This window comes from Ambystoma mexicanum, chromosome 1p, assembly GCF_040938575.1.
Source record: "Ambystoma mexicanum isolate Mex_15411 chromosome 1p, UKY_AmexF1_1, whole genome shotgun sequence".
NCBI lineage: Eukaryota > Metazoa > Chordata > Amphibia > Caudata > Ambystomatidae > Ambystoma > Ambystoma mexicanum.
Genome location: NC_090921.1, coordinates 473,812,233 through 473,836,221, shown reverse-complemented (window position 1 = coordinate 473,836,221; position 23,989 = coordinate 473,812,233).

The following is a 23,989-nucleotide window of genomic DNA, read 5'->3' as shown; positions in this document are numbered from 1 at the left end:
ACGGCATCCCCCGCCATACGGCCCCCAGATTCCCCCTTGAGGATTTTTATGGAGGTCCAATGGGAAGTTAGCATGCACACAGCCAGCCCCTTGTCGAACCCTTCCCAGAGAAACTGGAGAACAGAAGGCAATCCACACAGAAGTGGGAGAACCCCCAACCTCCCACAACAAGCCACAAAATGCCCCCAGTGGTGGTCATGGGATGTCAAGGTAGAAGGGCGCCTAGCCCAGAAGATGGATTCGACCACGGGACCAGAAAACCCCTGGGAAGTCAACCGAGACCATGCAAGAACCAAACTGCCCATTGAATCCGCAGAGCCTCGCACCCCAGCACTGCCTGCAGAGGTCAAGGGCACTTCAGAATCAACCACGCCTCCCGAACCTGGAGTTACAGAGGGAAGGGAAGGTAATCAACTCTGACGAGGCCAGAAAGGATCCACCAACACGGGAAGAAGAGGGAAAGGAGGACAGGCATAAAGGAGACCCCTCGTCCACTCCAGATTCAGGGTGTCCACCCCCCAGGCACCCACTGACAGAAACCGGGAGCAGAAGATTGGAACATTTGCAGAAGCTGATGAGGCAAAGAGATCCAGAACCGGACACCCAAACCTGCTGCAGATTTCTGCAAAAACCCTGTCAGAGAGCACCAGATCCAGGGATGAGGGAAACCCCTGCTGAGGTGATCCGCCTAAAAGTTGTCCACCACTCCTGATGTGTGCTGCCTCAGGAGACACCAGATATTTCTCTGCCCATGCAGCAATCAGACAGGCTTAGGCATTCAAGGAGCTACCCAAGCCCCCCTGATGTTTGGCATAGACCAAGACCGTCATGTTGACCATCCTGACCATCAACACCAAGCCTACCAGGGACTCTCCGAAAAACAACACAATGGCACACAACTCCTTCCAGTTGGACAAGCAACAAAGCTCCTCCGGCTTCCACAGGCCCTGCACCAAACAGGCACCCGTAGAGACTCCCCACCCCCACCCACTGGCATCGGTACGAAAGAGTGCTCCACAGCAGATGAACCAGAGCCACACCCACCTGAAGATTTCAAACCTGCAACCACCACAACAGATCCAACGTTAGAGCTTGAGAGATCAGGACAGAGGCATGGTACGCCTTAGAGGCCGGGAGCTAATGGACCAGAGACCAAGGGATGCAGAAGGAGGCTGGCCCACAGTAGCAGAAAAATACAGGCGGGCCATGTGTCCCTGCAGAGCAAGCAACAGGCGAGCAAGGTCCAATAGCCCTGAGGAAAACAGAATGAAGATGCCAAACCCTCTCCAGAGGCAAGAAAACCTTCCCCACCCTTGTGCAAAACTGGGCCCCAAAGAAAATCAGATCCTGGGAGGGACGCAGGTGGGACTTAGGCCAGTTGATCAGAAACACCAGGTCTCGCAGAGCCAGGCAGACCAGACAGATATGCACCGGGACCGTCTCCCACCGGGTTGTCTTGACTAGCCGGTTATCCAGATAGTGCAAATGTTGTACACCCTGTAGGTGGAGGTGAGCCATCAGGGGAGCCACCAACTTGGTGAACACCCAGGGGGCCGAGCGCAACCCAAAAGGGAGGACCAAGAACTGAAATTGTCACTGTCCCACAGCAATAGCTAATAGCGCCATGTATTACCGCCTACCGTGTAATGAGGCCCACTGACACCATTTCTCACACTGTATTCTCCTCTACAAATTTGGCAATTATTTCTAAAATTCCCTCCCAGTAAACCCCCTACCCCTCTACCTACCCAATGTGATTGTTGAACTCCCTGATACCAGGGCAGCATCCCCATGACATTTGTCCTTTGGCAGTATCACCAATGACAGCTTCCACCATTCCCCTTTGTACAAGACATTTTGGGCTAGACTGAGCCTGATTTGCATATGGTCTTTCCCATTCCTGTAGTGGCTTGGTAGGTAAAGAAGAATGGTCTGGAGGATTGCCCAGAGCGATGACAGAGGTTAGGATTAATTGTAAACCTTCCAGCCTTCACATCTTTTGTTTTCTAGACATGTGCACAACAATAGTTCAGATTCCTCCTTGGACTTCCCGTTGCATGCTTCCCTCACCACTTAACCATGGTAAAAGGAAAAAGATCACATCTGTCTGTTGCCAACTACATGACTATGGATTGCAATCATGTCCTTTTTTGCACCAGCAAACACTCGCTGTGTGTAATGCGACATAATGACTGCTGCTCTAAAGAATTTCAGGGATGAGTAATGGATAAACTGCCTACTCAGCACCACACTACTACTAGACCAGCAGTGGCCCCAAACATAAATGGGAAACAGGCAAATCCTGGCAGGTATAGCTCCTTCACTACTTTTGGTAGCGCGGGCCAAGGCAGGCTCAATCTTCACGAGGGATGTGAGTTGATAAGTGTAGCAACCCAAACAGCATGAGTACAATGTTTGTAAAATAAAAGAATGTCCAATCCAGGTTCTATAAATATATGGACTTTATTAAAAAATCAGTTCATTGAAACAACTAATTGAGGTTCGCAATATGCCACTAGTTAAGACCAATAAAAAGGGGAAACTGGGGTTAGATTTTTTGAAGGAATGGAAATGTACAAAACTTAAAGGGTGCACTGCTGAAGATTCTCCTGGGCAGCTGACTTGGGCAGCAGGGTCCAAGGGCACCACATTGGACTATATGGCTGCCACTGAGTGCCTTTTGGTCAAGTGCTTCAATTATACATCTCTTTAAATTCCTATAGTGACCATGGCACTTTAACCCTTAGTATGGAGGGAGGTGGGGGAGGCAAAGTGTTGAGTAGCTTTTGAGAAGTGGTCCCTAACCACCCAGGAAATAGGATACGGTGGACACAGCATAATATCAACAAGATGAGCACCCTTTCCTTTGGGCTCCGGGATCAAACAGATGCTCTGGGAAAAAAATCCAGAGGCCATTGAAAACTGGATCCTGCAATTAACCCAAGCCCTTGCAATGGGCAGTCCGGTTCCAAGTATAAGATGGAAAGCGGGGAGGACTTCTCTCTTTGATGTCAACATTCGTGACCCTAAGCACTCCATGGGCCGAGATATTAAAGCGCTAAGATCGATTGCTTTACCGCCTGCAGACCCTCTCGATAGGGGATAAGATAAAAGCTTGTGGAGTGTCTGTGTAGTAAAGACAGCCGCAAAATATGGCATTTCCTTGTTCAGGCGGGGGAGAGCAGAATATGAGAATTTTGAACCATATCCCTGCAGAGCAATGGGTTGAATTTATCTCAGATAAATTCTGCAAGGCAATGGCAACCACACCTGTCTTTACTGTGCGTGTTCAGACCTGGCCCCTACCACTGAGCTACAATATAGTGAATCAGGCCATTTTAAAACTAAAGACATCTAACGCACCAGGACCAAATGGCCTAGCAAACTCTGTCCTTAAGAAGGATCGTAATAACTGGGCCCAAGTTCTGCTCACTCTCTTCTCCCGTGTTTGAAGAACCCGCTCAGTGCCATTGTCGTGGAAACAGTCTGTACTGATCCCAGTACATAAAAAGGGAGATCCGGGAGAACATGGCAAATTATTGGCTACTTTCAATGCTAGATGTCACGAGTAAGATCTTTACGACACTAGTTCTGAGGGAACTGGAGACCTGGGTCACTACTAATCAGATCCTTGGCTATGCTATCAGATCCTGGCTTCAGACCGGGCGCGATCACTACTCATAATATCAGAGTGCTCGACTAGTTAATCAATAACACGCTCAGCAGTAAAGAGGCCACTCTGTACATAGCTTTTATTGATTTTTGCAGTGCTCTTGACCAAGTGGTGCCGGACACACTATGGCCCAAACTCAGAGCTATGAACTGTCCCAGCTACAAATTTTAATCGCTCTCCATAGCGATAATTCTATTATGGTTCAACTAAATAACGAGGGGGGATGTCCGCCCCCATAAACATCAGCACAGGCTCAAAGCAGGGTTTTGTGGCAGTGCCCATGCTCTACAATCTGCACATAACTGACCTCCTCCCCCGTATGGCTCTAAAGTCCAACTGTCAACCGAAGCTAGATGACTTTCCGATTGTAGGCATGCTTTATGCTGACGATCTAATTCTATTCGATCGTACACTATCCGGCATAAAGGACATGCTAAATGAGCTGGTAGATTAGGCATTCCCAGCTAGGTTTAACTATTAACCTAGATAAGACCAAGATAGTGGCCATTGCCAGACAGGGGCCAAGACGCTCCGGCATTGATACTGCTTTGGGCACGATTGCCATCACTGAATCCTACCCCTATTTGGGGCTTGTTTTCAAAGTCTTGCCCAATTATCATGTGATAATCTATCATAAAAAACGCAGAGCAAAATTACTGACTCTCGAGGCCTGTAAATTCGCTAGAGGCACGGCAAGCTTTAGTATCCCTGGCATCCTAAGTTTATATCAGCAGTGCTTTGTCCCCTCGATCCTGTACGGCCTTGAAGCGTTGGCCATGCAGGATTTAAAATGGTTAAATACCTTGGAGGGCCATTATTGGTGAGCGGTTTTGGGTTTGGGCCCTTCATGTTCTATGCAGTACCTGCGCTTAGAGCTGGGCCTTACTTCTTTAAGAGCCATGGGCCTGCGAGCAAGATGTGCATTCTATCTGAAAGCGTGCTCAGCCCTACGTGTAAATTGCTTGCACTAGCCGGTGGATGCTACAATGTAGAGAGGCACCCACATGGGCGCAACTTTAAACAGTTGAATGAATCTCTTTTTTTAGAGATCGAATGGCCCTATGCAAAAAAAGAAAAACCTGCCTTTTATCCATTTGAAAAAATCATTTGTGCACAAATTAAACAGATGGGATTGGTGTGAAAACTATACCCATCTGTTTAAGCTAAAGGGATACAAGGCTATATCCCATGTCATTCATAGATACCGGAAATCGCAACATTATTTGTTGCTCTGCCCGGATCCTGAAGTGAGACAATTCATCTTAAAGCTGCGGATTAATCAGCTTTCGGTCCTGGCTGTCATAGGCCCACGGATAGGGGTGCCATTGGAACACAGGACCTGTCGAATCTATGAGTGTGAAGGATCCTTGGAATCAACCAGACACGTTTTTACGCTATGCCCCAAACTAGGCCCGATGCATATGCATTTGTTTGGGAAATGGGACCACCAATATAAGGCAATAACTGGGGAGCCGTTCTGGGACCTATGTCTAAACTCTGAATCTATGGCACTTCAGCTCGCTCTGTTTAGGATGTGGACCCATATCAAGTCTCGTTTCCCTCCCGAAGTAAGCACTTAAGTCCCTTGTTGGGCCATACCAATTTCAGATAAACTTACCACAGGTGGCATTTGCTTCTGCTCCACTCTAGCAGGTGTGCTTTTGTAACTCTGTAATTTTGTACTTGGTAGTAATGCTGCTTTTGTGTATCATAGTATCATGTGGTCTGAATTCTGCCTATGTAGTCCGTATCTTGTTTATCTTGCCTATATTTACCATACGATATGCCATATAATGAAGCTTTTTATGTATGTTTTATATATGTTCTTATGTCTGATCTTATGATTTTGTTTGTGTAAAGTCCAAATTTTGGATTGCATCACAATAAAGTATGAATTATTATTATAACTAATTAAAACACTAAAGTCCCACCCCTGTAAAATAAACAAAGAGAATGCAGACTACTGATAAAAAGGGCACTCTTTGGTGATGCACAAATATGTTTAGGCAAAAAAAAGGATTTCAGCAGCAATGTCAATGTTCAAAAATATGCCTTTAAAAGACAAGAAGAGGGTCTTAAGGTTTTTTCAGGGAATGCAGGCCATGATAATCGGGCATGGGGCTTATTGGACTTTATGGGTTGGGGACTTCAACTGTGTGCTCGATTGTATATTAGACGTCGAGAGCATGAAGCTGCGGCTCAGGAGGTTGGCAACTAAAGCTTTGGTCAGGATTGTGGCAGAGTTGTGTCTATGGAATGTTTGGCGTGCATGGTATGGGGAGGAATGTAGCTACTCCTATTATTCAGCTCTGCACGGGTCAAACTCGCATAAAGACTACACCGTTGTAGGGGCGGAGGAGCATGGACTGGTTGGGATAGTGGAATCTTTGAATAATACTCTCTCAGACCATGTACCGCTTCTCTTGGGTCTTACGTGTGAGGGTGCTAGGCCGCCAATCCCCAGGTGGAGATTTGATAACAGAATGTTGACTGATGGACAGTGTTGGGGGACCAAATTGGTCAGTTTCTGGATGAAAATTGGGATCTGCCTTGAGTAGATGTGAGGGTGCTAGGTCACCAATCCCCAGGTGGAGATTTGATAACAGAATGTTGACTGATGGACAGTGTTGGGGACCAAATTGGTCAGTTTCTGGATGGAAATTGGGATCTGCCTTGAGTAGGGCTACTGAGTGGGAAACTATGAAGGTGTTCATTGGGGGGTGTGCATTTCAGCAAGGGTTGGGATATGCAGAGTTCTGACGGCTGAAGTATCTGGGTCTAAAACATAAGGTGGCCTTGTTAGAATGGGAATTGGCCAGTCGGGAGGTTATGCAGGAGGTTGTTGCTGAGGCCACAAGTGATTTGCACAAGGCAAAGGAGTGGCTGGAGGAACATGTATATGCCAGGTGTGTTGCTAAGCAGCACTCAGAGGGAGATAAGGTGGGCAGGCTGTTGGCCTGGTTGGTCAGAAGAGTGAGTGGGCAGTGCCTGTATGAAGGAGTGAGCAATGGGGTGTGTGATGGTATCTGCGATCTGTTTCAGGAGTTTTATACCAATCTGTATGCCGAGAAGGAGGGGTTTGATATGAGAAGTAAGGTTGCATTGCTGGAGGAGGCAGCTTTCATTGGGCTTATGGACTAGCAAAGGGAGCATATATGGGCGGTCGTGGATGTTCACGATAATTGAATGGACAGTGGCAGGTCTAGGCTCAGGTAAGACCCCTGGAGTTGATGGGATCATAGTGGAGGTCTATAAAACCTATAGAGAGCTGTTAGTCCATAAGATTCTGGAAGTGTTCCAGGAGGATACGGTGCATGGTAGGCTCCCGGGATCCATGTTGGAAGCACTGGTGATACTCCTCCCAAAGAGGGAAGGGATAGTAGGGAATGTGACTTGTAGCAACCTCTGTCTATGATAAATGTGGACGTGAACATTCTATGCAAATTAAATCGGGTCAATTAAATCCAGTTGTGCAGGGCTTCATCCATCCGGACCAGATCGGTTTTAATCTGGGGTGGTCACTATGCGGAATCTGAGACAGTTATTCTTGATCCTGGGTAAATATTGACAATCGGCTGAGAAGGTGGCAGTGGTCATTTTAGATTCTTATAAGCTCTTTGATTTGGTCAACTGGGGCTTTCAATAGATGATATTGGAAAAGATGGAATTGGAGGTCCAGTTTATTTACTGGGTGTGCATTTTGTATGAGGATTCAACTTCCAGTGTGCAGGTTACTGGGGCCATCTCAAGTCTGTCGCAAGTGTGTGAGGCATGCGACAAGGGTGCCCATTGTCTAGACTGGTTTTAGCACTGGTCATTGAACATTTGGCACAGGTCTATTGGGAGAGGCAAAAAAGCAGTGGATTTGTGGATGGTGGCGGTAAGGCACTGCACCTCCCTAAATGCAGTCAATGTGTTTTTGTATGCTTGCAATCCTGTTGGGAACCTGGGCAACACTATGGTACCATTGAGGAATTCGGGAGACTATCAGGGCTAATGATAAACATTTACAAGTCTGCAATCTACACTTTCCTGGGAAGGGGGGACACGCTCTTGCACTTCCAGATGGAGATTCCAGAAGGGGGGTTAGGTACCTCAGTATCATGGTGAGTGCTAACTGGGACAGGGTGTATCAGAGGAATGTGGAGTTGGCAGTGGCTGCTTTTGGTAAACTGGCAGAATTCTGGGAAAGATTCCCTATCTCGTTAATGGGGCGGGTGGGACTGGTAAATATGATTGTGGTGCCAAAGCAGTTGTATGTGTTTCAGGTGAGGCCTATGACTCTGTCTGCAGCTTGTTTTAAGGAGCTTCACAGGACTTAATCCTCCTTGCTGTGGAAGTGGGGGGGGGGTAACAGAGATAGTGTTGGCAACTTTACAGCTACTGGCAGGGAAGGGGGGTGTTGGGGCACCATATTGTAGGTCTTGTTACTGGGCCTCTGTGCACCCGCATATGGTGTGCTGGTTTGTTATACCACATACGGACTGTGTCAGTGACTGGATTGCGGTGGAAGCTGCTCCCACAAGACTATTGGAGCTGCTTGGAGGGTGGGTAAAGGAGCTCATGCAGCTTCTGACTCCAGTGAGCACTATTGTCCCGGCTTGGTGGCTAATTACTTGTGGCAGGTTGGGGTACATACTCAAGCACAGAGAGGGGAGTGGGATAAGGACATTGGGCCATGGGGGTTGGTGGGAAACGTCTATAAGGAAGACAGGTCCTATACGTTTATAGAGTTTAAGGTTGCACGTCCATCTGTTTGTCTTAACCTTCTGGAGTTTGCCACTTTGATGGCTGGGGTCAGGGCGGTGTGGGATGATTTTCTAGGGAAGCCTTGGCTATACGGGCCGAATGTGGCCCTTATACAGCTGGCTGGTGGTAGTAGGAAGGTTTCAGAACTCTATGCAGCGGACAGGACTGAGCATGATTTGGAGCCAGGGGCCCTGAAGCTGAAGTAAGAAGGAGATATAGGGGAACCGTTTTCAGATGGGGAAAGGAGTAGAGTTTTGTCATTTGCAAAACTAGTGTCCAGGAATGTTAGGTTTCAGTGGATCCAATACACGATAGTGAGGTGTGCATATATCCCTCCAGTAATGGTGACTAAAATGGTGTTGAGGGCTTATCCACATTGTTTGGGGGTGTAAGAGGGCCCTATGGTAATTTTTACTCATGTGGTGTGAGTGCAATCTGGTGATGGGATTTTAGGAAGTGGTTCGGTAGGAAATATTCGGGTTGCTGAAGTGAGGATTCAGCCGATGGTGAAGCAGTGTTTGTTGGGGATTAGACCTATCAAGAAAAGGAGGCATAGTAAGGCGTTAAATAGAGTGGTAGCATTAGATTTTAGACTGGCAAAGCGTGTGATAAGAATGGCATGGAAGGCACAGGTTGGGCGGAGGATGGTGATTAGTGGAGGGTGTTCTGGAAGAGGATTAGGGTGGTGAGAAGTGGCCTTGTCTTTGGGGCCTACTGAGGATGGTGTCTATCAGTGCATGAAGTTTGGCACATGTTAAAGGTCCGTTATGACCAGCAGCTCCTGTAGATTGTATGCTATAGTGGAGATTGGAGCCGAGGGGGGCTAGGGAGTTCGATCATGCACAGTATGGACGCGCTGTGGCATGAGGAGAGCAGTCGGACCGACGCATGGCTGGGTCAAGGAGGCCAGGTGGGGGAGGTCGGATGTGATGGGGTTGTTTAGGGGGCATCAGGTTATGCTGTAGCTGTTAGTGCTAAGACTGGTTGAGGGGGATTTTGGGTCGGAGGGAGGTAGGAAATGGGCTCATTCTGGTTGCACTGGAGTCTGGATTCTCTGTACGTAAGAAGATGTGTTAATTGGGGCGATGTCAAAAGTTATGATGATATACAACTGTGTGTGAACTGAGGTCATTGTCTAATGTACCATATGCTGTACGTTGAAATGGTCAAATAACTATGTTAAATAAAAAATAAATTAAAAAAAGAAATGGGGCTTAAAGTCACTATTATAAATGAACCACAGCGACTGGGCCTCTTCAAAATACCTTTAGTTCTTGCATTGGTGTTCAAACTCATCAAGTTGTGACTATAAGTGCTTTTACTGCAGCAAAGCCGGTTTCAGGACATTCAACTCATGAGTTCCCACTGGTGAGTTGGTGTTGAGTCAGTTCACTGTGCAGGCTCTCTTTGAGTCCATCGATGTTCAAGACAGTTGAGTAGATGGCTTATACCGGTTCAAGGCAACAGTCATTTTAGGCGTGAAACGATGCTGCTTCTGGGTCGAGGCACGAATGAGTCGATGGCTACCGGCAAGTAGAGTTGGTGTTTGAACTAGTTGCTTCTAAGGAGTCAAATTGGTGATTGGATCAAGTTGTGGTGGTCCACTTTATTGGGTCAAGCTGACATCTGTATGACTTGAGAGTCAGATAAGTGGCTCAAAGAAGCATAGAGTGACGAAAGCAGCACCATGGGTCCTGTAGCAGCATGAAGTGCATGGAGTGTGGTCAGACTAGCTTGAAAGTGTTTCAGTGCCATAAAACAGGGTTCCCACTGATTCTTGACTTCTGGGTTGCTGGGAGGCCCACCCCAGCGTCTCCAGGGACAAGGTTAATCCTTAATTCTGCGCTTCCACTCCATGATGTTGTCTGGAACCTACAGGGGTTCTTCACCTCCGGTGAGAAGGATCATGGTTCCAGTGTGCAGGCAGAAGAGAGGCCTCAGTACACAGCAGTGTCACCCAGGGTACTGTGAAGAAGACTGAGGGCCTTCTTCTTGCAAAAGTCCAAAAAGGACTCCGATAAGGATAGAATTTCCGGCCCTTATAAAAGTAGACTGCTATGGTAAATTAGTCCAAAGCAAGCCTGTTCTTAGGGGTCCAATCCAGACTTTTGTAACAAGTGTTCTTTGGCTTCGGAGATCATAGCCAGAATCCTTTGTCTGCAGGAAAGGCGGGGGCAGGAAGTGGTAGAAAGCCCTTTCAGAAACCAGGAAGGTGGAGCCTTTCTCCAACCTACATCTCTCCTCAAGCTACTCTAACTTTGCCTTCTTCCCATGTCTTCCGACTTCCAGTGAGCTTTGTTATTCAGGATTGCTTTTAGTGCACCAGTTCCCAGGGGACCTCCAGGAGTAGGTTCCTATGCCCTGGGACCTCTTCTTCCTCTCTCGTTTTCAAACTTTCATCCACTCTTTTGACAGCCGGCCTCACTCTTTCGTGCTCCTCCACCCTTAATCTATCTGCCAATCTAGCAGTCAGGGGAATTATCCCCTTCCCGCTCTCTGTTTTTTAACCTCCAAGCAGCCCTAACCATTGAAGGAGATACCCTTCCACTTTCCTCCAAATCCCAATTGTTAGAAATCATAATGGATGGAGGCGTTACTTTAGTCCGTCTCGCAACCCCTGGAGTAGCCAGTGGGGAAAATGGTGGTATGAACTCAGGGTCTGTGTACCCCTCTGTGGGCGAAAAAGTATAGCACTCATTTGGTGGTGGGGCAAAAGGAATTCATGCACCCCCCTTTTTTCGGCCCTCACTACACAATTTCAACATTAAACCCTTCTGACCTTTTTCATACATCCTCCATAATTCCAAGATGTTTAACCACATCCCTAACTTTGTATTTTTTTTTAAAAAAAATTATACGGTTTATTACCAACCTTTAAAATACAACTTATCAATATGAGCACATGTTTTTGGGGTATCAAAGAAAAATCATATCACAGTACATAATCACTAAAAGTCATCATCAAACAGATGGGGCAAAGAAGAGTAAAGAAAAAGAAAAAATATAAAGAAAGAAGAGAACAGTGTCAAATGTGTCTACTTATGACCAATAAATTGTATTAGGTATGTTCCAAGACATTGATGGTGACACTAAATGTCATCTACATGGTGCTCATCACTTTTTGCACATTATCATTGTCCATAAAGATTCAGTTAAGAATTACTACTAAGAAGAACGTCAAGGGGATTGTTAGTTTTCGATCTGTTTCATCAAACTTTGAGCTCTTGTGCGTTGTAGTCAAAAAGGTATGCAGGTTCTCCAATATCCCCGTATCATAGGTTCACTCAGTAGGACAAGGATTTATCATTTTCCCCTTACTTTCCCACACCCTCTCCCAGTGGCATTTAAGAATGTTTGCCTTATAGCTGGGAAACACCTGGCACAAATGATTCAATGGAGTTTCCATACTGCTCCCCAAGTTATCAAAAAATAATTTCACATAAAAAATGTTCACCCAATAAACCCCCTTTCTACCCCCACCCTGTTCCATAGTTCCCCTCAATCACTCACTGTACACATTTATGCAGTAATTACCTCACTCAGCTACTTACTTCAATTCTACTTCCCACTTTTACATAAAAGACAGCATCTAATCAAAAACACTTGTCGGACAATATTTTTAAGATATCCCCACCACTCGTGCATAGGAGGGACGCAATGATTTCCACTACAGCTCTGCTGCTCTAGCTCCTTTTATCACTGGTAGGGTCTTCTCTACAACAAAACCATCTTTTTCTGACTACAGGAAGTTTCCCCTTCACTACTTAGACTAACCAAGAAAATTGAGGTGAGGGGCTCCACCCACACGGCTAATACAAAAGAATGTCAAGGCATACTTCGAAAGGTATCTACGGTTGGATTTACCCCAAGATACCACCCCAACTTCAGGTTAGGGCTCCAGCCAAACAGACAAGCAAACTAAATGGTATCAGGACAAGCCATACACTGGACATGCCGGGTAAGATACCCCTCACACCTCTAAAATAACAAACTACATACAAAATATATACAAGGGACTTACAGCAAAGAATAGTTCAGCCACTCCATCAAAAACATCCACTTTTCCAATCCTCCCAACATCAACTAACTTCACACCCACATTCTAAGTATACCCTTACAACACACAAAGTACATTGAAGAAAGAACCCTTGTTTACCCCTATTTCCCCTTTTGCTTTATACCCTAAATGTGCACTCACATGAACCCGAAGCGCTCCAATGTGGTGCTTCATCAAGTCATCCTGCACAGGTGGGCTACAGCACCACATCTCTGGGGAGCAGACAGAGCTTTAACCAATATGGCATCCTCAGACCTCTTTTTCACCATACACGAAGACTGGTCCCGCAGTGAGGTGCTGCAGCTGAGTGATGCAGACAAGAGACCCCTACCATCTCGGAAAGCTTGGGCCCAAACCAGAGATGCCAAATTTGCAGATGGACCTTTAATCACCTTAGCCCAAACAGGCCCACCACTTAAGAAGTGATTACACAGTTGTACAAAAAGCAAGTTTATTGTACAATTATCTGACAGCAGTTAGATGATGTTCCAGGACCAAACTAACCCACATCTCAACAAACCCCATCTGTTCATGTCTCATATACATTTTTGCAACAGTTAAAACACTCCAGTATACTTTATTACAATCCACCCCCACATAGGATTGAACAAAAACCTAATCTTTCTCATGTTCTATGTTTCCATTGGCCAGTTGTATCTTAATTGTCACTTTCAGATCATTTGTAGAACACACCTCTTCTTAGAATTCATCTGTAGTAGGTCATGACGTCAGGACATGGTTAAACATTGGTATTGAAACATAATTAATCTCTAGCAATAACTGTCCTAAGCTCTTTAGCCTTAACTTTTAATATGCACATGGTTTTCGTAAATATTTAAAGCGATATGAGGAAGGTTAGTTAAATAAATTCTCTTTCAGTTAGTGCTACCATCTTATTCCCCAGGTCACCGTTCCACTGAAACTATCCACTCTAAACAACTGCCACTTTATTGCACAATTGAATCTCCTGGGCACTGGCTTACACCGGGTTTTACTGTTGACCAAAATAAATAAAGAAACTCCTTCTGTTACACTCTCAGGCATCAGGAGATCACATCTACTATCTGTGTTACTGATCAGACTATAAAAATGAATGCCTATTTTCTACAGCTGTGCTGACTGCGAAGGTTATGAAGTTACTTATTCACCTATCCCCAGGCTCCTAAAACCTCACAGAACCAGCTTCAAAGTTCACTTTGCAAAACAGCCCTCGACTATCGTGTTTTGATTAATTTGTGAAAAGCCTACTATATTGAGATTCATGAATTCCCCATGTATTTGTATTAAAGTGCCTGTATGTTTTTACATTTGGTAGGTTTGACATTTTATCTTTCTAGGCCCGTGCAAGCTAATATGTATTCATTTCTAGACAAACAGTAACGCTAAAGTAACATATCCAATACATAATTAACTACACTTTGATAAATATGAAATTGCAACATTGTGCCCGGTCTGCCGCCACCCCCAGTTATTAATACGTAAGCATGGGGAAGTAATAATGGGGACCTTTCCTCACCACCCCAAAAGCCCTATACTCAAGTTCATAAACATTGATGCTGGGAGCATCCTTTCTTCATGTCAAATGTAATTTGGGTCAACAAAAAGGGAATTTCCCAGAGGTTTAGGATCTTACTGTAAAGTTTTCATTTTCTCCAAAGGATGTAAGCCTTGAGGGAATTTAGCGTAATTCAGATCTATGTAAGGCCATTGGAAGAGAGTTTGGGGTTGGAAAAAACCCTTTTTCCAAATCAGTCCTTCAATCCTTGTTAGCTGTACCCAGTTTTTAAAATAATGTAGCTCAAGCCCAACAATGAGTGTTGGGGCAACCTTCATAATGTAGAATTTGATCAAAGGCAAATTGGAGAACCTTCAATATTTGTAGGCTAATACTTTTGCCTGGAATACAAGCGGTAAGGCTTTTGTCTTTATGTAATCATAAATATGTTTTTCCTTTGTTTTAATAAAACAACAAAATTGGCCATCTAAATGAAGGCATCTTCATTCCACTATCCAGTGTCAGAATCCTCGACTTCAGAATTGATCTTTAAGTTGTTTTTGAGCGCATAGGCTAACAACCACTTTAGCTTGTGCTGTAGTCCAGTTGTGTTACCCCTGGTGCACCAGATGGCATTCTGCCACAGTGATGTCCTACAGTCTTTTCAAACATTCAGTCAGCTCGAATAGATCAGCAATGGTTTAAAAACAGATAACTCTGTTGTGTCAGACAACAATGCATCCCTGACTTTTAATCTGTTCAGTGGCGTCGATAGATGGTTCTGGGGGGGCCAGTGCCCCCCCCCTGTGAAACCCTGTGCCCCCCCTTGCGCCCCCCCACCTAAGATGAGCAGTGACCATGTTCTCCCTGGCGACGCCACTGCTGAAGATCACAATGTTATCCTTTGTCCACTCACTGTTCATAGGTGATCACACTCAGCCCTACACGAATAAAAATAATGAAAGATTGCCTCCCTATCCACGCTCCCAACCAACTTAAAACAGCAAGTCTATGCCTCACCCACTCCACCTTCATCCATCACACATGCCTCCAGCCTTCAATTCACTGCCATGACAATACTGCTGAAGCACAAAACAGCCTTCACACCCAACTTAACATCCTACTGATTGAAATGATTGTACAGCACCAACAAAGTGTAATATATTTTGTCTTTACCTATTCATTGTGAAATTCATGTCAGTAAATGTAAATAATAAAATGCAGTGTATTCTCTCATTGTTTGTAAGCACGACTGCCATGTGGTCAAACCTGTGGAAAATCAAAAAAGGTCCTGTGACTTGGTATTACCTTAAACCAAGAAAATCACTAAACATCTAAAGATACAGGGCTGTGGGCCTTGCACTGCTGCAACTTCCATTGTGCACACACTGTACTGTTAAAAATGCACCTACTTTCGACACCCAGATTTAAGCTGCAGAAGGCCGGCGGTAGTAGCGTCCACACATTAGCATGTAAACATTAGAACTGCATGCCAGCTAAACTCAGGTCGCAAGAATCTTTCTGGATCTTCCAGAAACAACTGAAAACCTGGCTCTTCACTCATGAAATACGGAACTAAGACACCAATAACGAACCTAGCTACACCTGTAACACCTTTAGGTTAACACTTGTACAGACGTCCTCGTATGACCATTTTACCTGTCGCGTACATGTTCAACATGTAACCAAGGCACGAAATGTGATCATGCAATTATGTAACCATGTACTTAAGTAACCAACTACCCTATAACTAACTATTACCTCTGTAAGAAAAGTGCCTAAATGCCTCTGGGTTTGGTGCGCAGTATAAATTACAAAAATAAATAAATAAAACAGTGCATGTCTCCAAGACCCTGACGCTGTTCTGAGAGAGATAAATACCTAAATCCATAGGTCACCATTAACAAGAAAAAAAAAATACCAACACACAAATACAGTTTTGATTTTAATTTTAGAATTAGAAAGAAATCCATCTTTAAGGTGGGTGGGGTAAGATGGGTGTTCTCAAGAGTACATATCCTGAGTTTGTCTAAGTAGATCTAAACATGTACTAGAAGCTGTGTTCTGGAAAATGTCCTTGGTTCAGAAATGCTGTAAGGCTCCCTTCTCTGCGAAGAGTAATGCCAGGGTGACCATGCCACTTCCACCTGGTTCAATGTCAGCGAACAACTGTGAACAGAAAAGATGGCTGAATGCATTTTTGCTATATACCGTGTGCAACAGTGACAGCAGAACAAAAGATCGTATCCAAGTCATGGAGTGCAAACAGAATGACAACTTTCAACAAGACTGGGCTTGTTCTTTTTACGGAGATCCTGCAAGAGAAAATCAGAGCAATGCCTCTACAATGTGGTTTCACGGCCACGGCATGGCCCCATTTAGTGAGCCCTGTATGTGGGAGAGCAGCATGCGGCAAGGCCACAGTATGCCATGCTCCAGGGTGCCACTACACTAGTCTGTTAACTGTAAGCACAGCTGTGTTGTTTCACCAAACACCTCACATAATTAATTTAATATGTATTATTATTGTTTTTATTGGGGGGAAAGCAGCCCAATGTGAATGGACTCATTAGGGGCCAGGCAGCCTTCTGTGGTGGACAAACTATGGATGTAGCTGCTCATGTGTCCCCTACCCCCAAACCAGATCACTACTTGCCGTTTGGACACCGTTGTTCAAGTCCTTGGCTTTTGGTCCATAAACAAATGCATTTTGGAACGGGGAGTCTTCATTAATTTGTGTAAACATCTATAAGAATTACAGTAACTGAGTGTGTCAGACTGTTCTGTGGTCTAGCACTTTGAAGCGTCTTCTATGCCCTAGATGGAATTACCAGTAAATATCTTAGACCAAATTATCGGACAGACCGCAAAGAAGATGGCAAAATACTGATTTATTCTCAATCACTCCACCTCACATAGGCTTTTGCCTTCGTGGTTGTTCAGCACTTGGCACCTGCAAATGTCGTTGCTTCCCTTAATATTAGCAGAAATATGTCTTACTCACATGGTCTGTTCATTCGACTCCCTTTGTGCCTTGCACCCATCTCTCAAAATAGTCCTCTTGATTCCAGGCCAAGATACTCCCTTATTCTTCACACAAAAACAGCATTTTCATCAGTTCTTCAATTTGCAATCCTAGGCTCGTCTTTTGAGGTAACATGGTTAATCCTTAAAATGTGCCGTCATCCATTTTCTTCCAATGGCCGTCCTAAACATCATGTACATATTGCTTAACAGCAAGCTTCTATATGCCTCTTTTACCTTGCATTACAGCGTATTTACAGTTATTGGTCAGCAGGTTGCTTCACCTCCTTATATTCACGATCACTTCATCTTTAGGTACATGTTTCTATTAGTGCTTCAGTTACTTCGTCAGTTTTGAGATTTTTCATATCGTTTTGGCATAGGTTCTTTATGACATCATTCTGTCGTCATCAGACTTTACTTAGAGTTCGTCCATATTACCCATAGCCGCAATCTGGCATCTTGGCAGTGGGTATCCTTCCTGATAGCACCTTCCACTGCCTCAACATGAGGGTTGTAAGTGATTTCAATCCGGCACGTCACCTAAGACAACGCCTAGCGTGTAATGCACAACTGAAATCCTTATTTGTTTGTGTCTAAAAGTTATTTTATTCTGAACGATGTACCACTCATATCACGCCCCCCTCTTGGAACCCCCCGGTCACACTTAACCAGGAATCAGGCTGGTTTGCAAAGTTAAAATATTTATTTATGTATTCACAATATAATCACACTATGTTTAATGGGTATACAATAATCACCAATGGGTGATGTAACACAAAGCAATCTCTTTACTGCACAAGGAGCAATAGTGAGCAAAACAATTCAGCACAGAAATAATACTTGTGTGTGTGTGTTCAGAACAGATAGCAGTGTAGTTACTATTTCCACCTGAACACTCCTCAACCACCCAGTAGACAATGTAAAGAGATAGGAGGAGAGAACAGGTTTCAGGAATGACAGAATTCAAACAGAATAACAATCCCACTTTCCCCCTACCAACACAAGAGAAAAACAGAATTGATTGGCAAGCTGCCAAAATGGTTTTTAAAGTTATGTTGAGAATGGATTGGGCAAAAACACTAACAGGCCGATTCATGGAATAATTAGCATGGCGCAAGTGGCCAAAAACGTGCGAATCGCAGTGGAATAGCGAAAATCGCAGTGCAAGTGCGAAAATCACACGAAAAGCAGCGCACATCGATTCATGGAAGGCCGTGCGCGAGAAAACCATCGGATGTGCGATAAAAAAGTGCGAGGCGCACGTTGGCGCACAGGCCATCTAACTGCGTGCGCCAGGTCACAGCGAAAATCGCACAGGCCACAGCGAAAATCGCACATAGCGCGGCGCACGCAACAAAAGTAGGCGGAACACGGGGCATAACACTCGGAATGGGGAACAACTTGCCAAAATGTGGGCGTCACGGGGAAAGTACAGGGTACAAGTGCGCGGAACGCCCACACGCTCGCCCGCAACACGTATTCATGGAATAGAATAGGGCAAAAAAGCGCACGCTCAAACCAGCGCACAGGCACAAACACGACTGCCACAAGAAAGCAGGCGGTAGCGTCTCTGCGCCTGTAAGAAATGTGCGCCAAAAGGTGCGCCAAAAAATAGCACCTATATACTGCCATGATGAATGTCCCATACTGTGGCCCTCCAGGACAAATGACGTGCAAAGGGGTACCCACAAACACGGACACCCCCTGACAAAAAATACGTGTGCGTGTATACCGGGGTGCGCGGGAAGTCTCACACGTGAATTGGCAGGGCATGTGAATTCCAGGGGTTTGCGGGAAGTTCCACACGCGATTTGTCAGGATACGTGGATTACAGGGGTGCGCGGGAAGTTCCACACGCGATAAGGCCGTGTACGTGGATTTCAGGGGTGCGCGGGAAGTTCCACACGCGATTTGGCCGGGTACGTGGATTTCAGGGTTGCGTGGGAAGTTCCACACGCGATTTGTCAGGGTACGTGGATTTCAGTGGTGCGTGGGAAGTTCCACACGCGATTTGTCAGGGTATGTGGATTTCAGGGGTGCGCGGGAAGTACCACACGCTATTTGGCCAGGTACGTGGATTTCAGGGGTGCGCGGGAAGTTCCACATGCGATTTGTCAGGGTACGTGGATTTCAGGGGTGCGCGGGAAGTTCCACACGCGATTTGGCCGTGTACGTGGATTTCAGGGGTGCGCGGGAAGTTCCACACGCGATTTGGCCGGGTACGTGGATTTCAGGGGTGGGCGGGAAGTTCCACACGCGATTTGTCAGGGTACGTGGATTTCAGTGGTGCGCGGGAAGTTCCACACGCGATTTGGCCGTGTACGTGGATTTCAGGGGTGCGCGGGAAGTACCACACGCGATTTGTCAGGGTACGTGGATTTCAGGGGTGCGCGGGAAGTTCCACACGCGATTTGGCTGGGCACGTGTATGACAGGGGTACGCGGGAAATTCTACATGCGATTTGGCTGTGTGCTCCCAGGTATTCCCTGTACACCCTCCACCGCCCCTGCAGGCAGCACACACCACAGGGGACTACCCTGCACACCTGCTCATGTCACCCAGCACCCCCACCCCCCAGCATCCAGGGGCAGCCTCCACCAGCCCCCCACTCATGTCTCCCACCACCCCCACCCCCCAGCATCCAGGGGCACCCTCCACCAGGCCCCCACTCATGTCTCCCACCACCCCCACCCCCCAGCCACCAGGGGCAGCCTCCACCAGCCCCCCACTCATGTCTCCCACCACCCCCACCCCCCAGCATCCAGGGGCACCCTCCACCAGGCACACACTCATGGCCCCTATCACCCCCACCCCCCCCCCGCCACCAGGGGCAGCCTCCACAAGGCCCCCACCCATGTCTCCCACCACCCCCACCCCCCAGCAGTGCAGGGGCACCCTCCACCAGGCACCCACTCATGTCTCCCACCACCCCCACCCCCCAGCAGTGCAGGGGCAGCCTCCACCAGGCCCCCACTCATGCCTACCACCACCCGCACCCCCCAGCCACCAGGGGCACCCTCCACCAGGCCCCCACTCATGTCTCCCACCACCCCACCCCCCAGCCACCAGGGGCAGCCTCCACCAGGCCCCCACTCATGTCTCCCACCACCCCCACCCCCCAGCAGTGCAGGGGCAGCCTCCACCAGGCCCCCACTCATGTCTCCCAACCCCCCAGCATCCAGGGGCAGCCTCCACCAGGCCCCCACTCATGTCTCCCACCACCCCCACCCCCCAGCTACCAGGGACAGCCTCCACCAGGCCCCCACTCATGTCTCCCACCACCCCCACCCCCCAGCCACCAGGGGCAGCCTCCACCAGGCCCCCACTCATGTCTACCACCACCCCCACCCCCCAGCAGTTCAGGGGCACCCTCCACCAGGCCCCCACTCATGTCTCCCACCACCCCCACCCCCCAGTAGTGCAGGGGCAGCCTCCACCAGGCCCCCACTCATGTCTCCCACCACCCCCATCCCCCAGCCACCAGGGGCACCCTCCACCAGGCCCCCACTCATGTCTCCCACCACCCCCACCCCCCAGCCACCAGGGGCAGCCTCCACCAGGCCCCCACTCATGTCCCCCTGCACCCCCACCCCCCAGCCACCAGGGGCAGCCTCCACCAGGCCCCCACTCATGTCCCCCTGCACCCCCACCCCCCAGCATCCAGGGGCACCCTCCACCAGGCCCTCACCCATGTCTCCCACCACCCCCACCCCCCAGCATCCAGGGGCACCCTCCACCAGGCCCCGACCCATGTCTCCCACCACCCCCACCCCCCAGCCACCAGGGGCAGCCTCCACCAGGCCCCCACCCATGTCTCCCACCACCCCCACCCCACAGCAGTGCAGGGGCACCCTCCACCAGGCCCCCACCCATGTCTCCCACCACCCCCACCCCCCAGCCACCAGGGGCACCCTCCACCAGGCCCCCACTCATGTCTCCCACCACCCCCACCCCCCAGCAGTGCAGGGGCACCCTCCACCAGGCCCCCACCCATGTCTCCCACCACCCCCACCCCCCAGTATCCAGGGGCACCCTCCACCAGGCCCCCACCCATGTCTCCCACCACCCCCACCCCCCAGCCACCAGGGGCAGCCTCCACCAGGCCCCCACCCATGTCTCCCACCACCCCCACCCCCCAGCCACCATGACCAGCCCCCACCAGGCCCCCACTCATGGCCCCTATCACCCCCACCCCCCCGCCACCAGGGGCAGCCTCCACCAGGCCCCCACTCATGTCTCCCACCACCCCAACCCCAGCCACCAGGGCAGCCTCCACCAGGCCCCCACTCATGTCTCCCACCACCCCCACCCCCCAGCAGTGCAGGGGCAGCCTCCACCAGGCCCCCACTCATGTCTCCCACCCCCCCAGCATCCAGGGGCAGCCTCCACCAGGCCCCCACTCATGTCTCCCACCACCCCCACCCCCCAGCTACCAGGGGCAGCCTCCACCAGGCCCCCACTCATGTCTCCCACCACCCCCACCCCCCAGCCACCAGGGGCAGCCTCCACCAGGCCCCCACTCATGTCTACCACCACCCCCACCCCCCAGCAGTTCAGGGGCACCCTCCACCAGGCCCCCACTCATGTCTCCCACCACCCCACCCCCCAGCATCCAGGGGCAGCCTCCACCAGGCCCCCACTCATGTCTCCCACCACCCCCACCCCCCAGCAGTGCAGGGGCAGCCTCCACCAGGCCCCCACTCATGTCTCCCACCACCCCCATCCCCCAGCCACCAGGGGCACCCTCCACCAGGCCCCCACTCATGTCTCCCACCACCCCCACCCCCCAGCCACCAGGGGCAGCCTCCACCAGGCCCCCACTCATGTCCCCCTGCACCCCCACCCCCCAGCCACCAGGGGCAGCCTCCACCAGGCCCCCACTCATGTCCCCCTGCACCCCCACCCCCCAGCATCCAGGGGCACCCTCCACCAGGCCCTCACCCATGTCTCCCACCACCCCCACCCCCCAGCATCCAGGGGCACCCTCCACCAGGCCCCGACCCATGTCTCCCACCACCCCCACCCCCCAGCCACCAGGGGCAGCCTCCACCAGGCCCCCACCCATGTCTCCCACCACCCCCACCCCACAGCAGTGCAGGGGCACCCTCCACCAGGCCCCCACCCATGTCTCCCACCACCCCCACCCCCCAGCCACCAGGGGCACCCTCCACCAGGCCCCCACTCATGTCTCCCACCACCCCCACCCCCCAGCAGTGCAGGGGCACCCTCCACCAGGCCCCCACCCATGTCTCCCCCCACCCCCACCCCCCAGTATCCAGGGGCACCCTCCACCAGGCCCCCACCCATGTCTCCCACCACCCCCACCCCCCAGCCACCAGGGGCAGCCTCCACCAGGCCCCCACCCATGTCTCCCACCACCCCCACCCCCCAGCCACCATGACCAGCCCCCACCAGGCCCCCACTCATGGCCCCTATCACCCCCACCCCCCCGCCACCAGGGGCAGCCTCCACCAGGCCCCCACCCATGTCTCCCACCACCCCCACCCCCCAGCAGTGCAGGGGCACCCTCCACCAGGCACCCACTCATGTCTCCCACCACCCCCACTCCCCAGCAGTGCAGGGGCAGCCTCCACCAGGCCCCCACTCATGTCTCCCACCACCCCCACCCCCCAGCATCCAGGGGCAGCCTCCACCAGGCCCCCACCCATGTCCCCCTGCACCCAGGTCCTCACAATCACCAACCATGTGCGTAATGGTCAGCCTCCACAGCCAAAAGGCCCTACCAAGTAACCCATTCACCCACATGGAAATGAAAATTACATGTTACACCCCCAACGTACATAAAGCAAATGAACCCATGTCTGTCACACACAATGGTTGCAAATGAATTTGAAAACACCAAACATGACATGCATGAAACCAATGAGATGATACCACACAGTGAAGTATGAAAACAAAAATGTATTAAAAAAATATGAATGCAAATGAAATGAAACAAACTACAATGCCAATGAAAAAAAGAAAAGGTGCATGTCCGTCCCAAAAAATGAAAAACACCAAATCCAAAAAAAATGTATTTCAAAGTCACATTAAAAATGAAATCAATCCGACAGAAAAAAAATAAAATCCAAACACCATTGCTCCATGGAGAAGAAAAAATAAAATTAAAAAATAAACAATCCAATGAAGAACTATGTACAAAATATCCAAGGGTCCATGAGCCCAACTGAACAAAGGAAACCTACAAAAAACCCTAACAAAAATGCAACTATATACAAAAAGTGGAGCTGTGTCCGTCGACTCCAAATCATAAGAATAAACAAATGAAACCTAAAACTAAAGAACTATATACAAAGGCGGCGGGCAAGTCCAGCGGCTCACTCCGTAGTGTTCCGGGCCAGGGCATCATCAAACTCCTCGTCTATGTCCCGGAGGCGGTCCTGTTCCATGGCCCAGAGGGTCCGCAGGGACGACGCCATCTGGTCCTCCAACCCCCTGCGGATTGCCTCGAGGCACTCGGCCCGCCTCAGGGCCCTCCGCATGGAGTTCTCCGCCCTGACCATCGTGAGCCGCTCCTCTTCCACCCGCCGCCTTTCCGCACCTATCTGCTGGCCCAACCACAGCCACACGGAAGACACTTCCTGTCCTGGGTCCTCTTGCCCTCCGGCCGATGCCTGCCCCTCCGATGTTGATGGCCCCGAGCCATGATGCCTCCCACGTTGACTCTGCTGCTGCCTCCGACGCAACTGCCTCTGCCAGCACGACGGCATCCAGGCTGATGGAATCCACCGACGCCGTCGTGCACGTGCCCTGCCTGATGATGCCGGCACATCCTCCATCTGCTGGGGTACAGTTGCTGTGGTGTCCACCCCTGCTTGACCTCCGACTCCCGACTGTGGCAGGGATGGGATCCCCACCGAGCTGGCTGCATAGGTCAGGGCAGGTCCACAGGGGGCCCTGGTGGCATCTGGGCCGGAAGACAGCAAGGAGAACGACTGGCGTATAGCCTCCACAGAGGAGGAGAGGG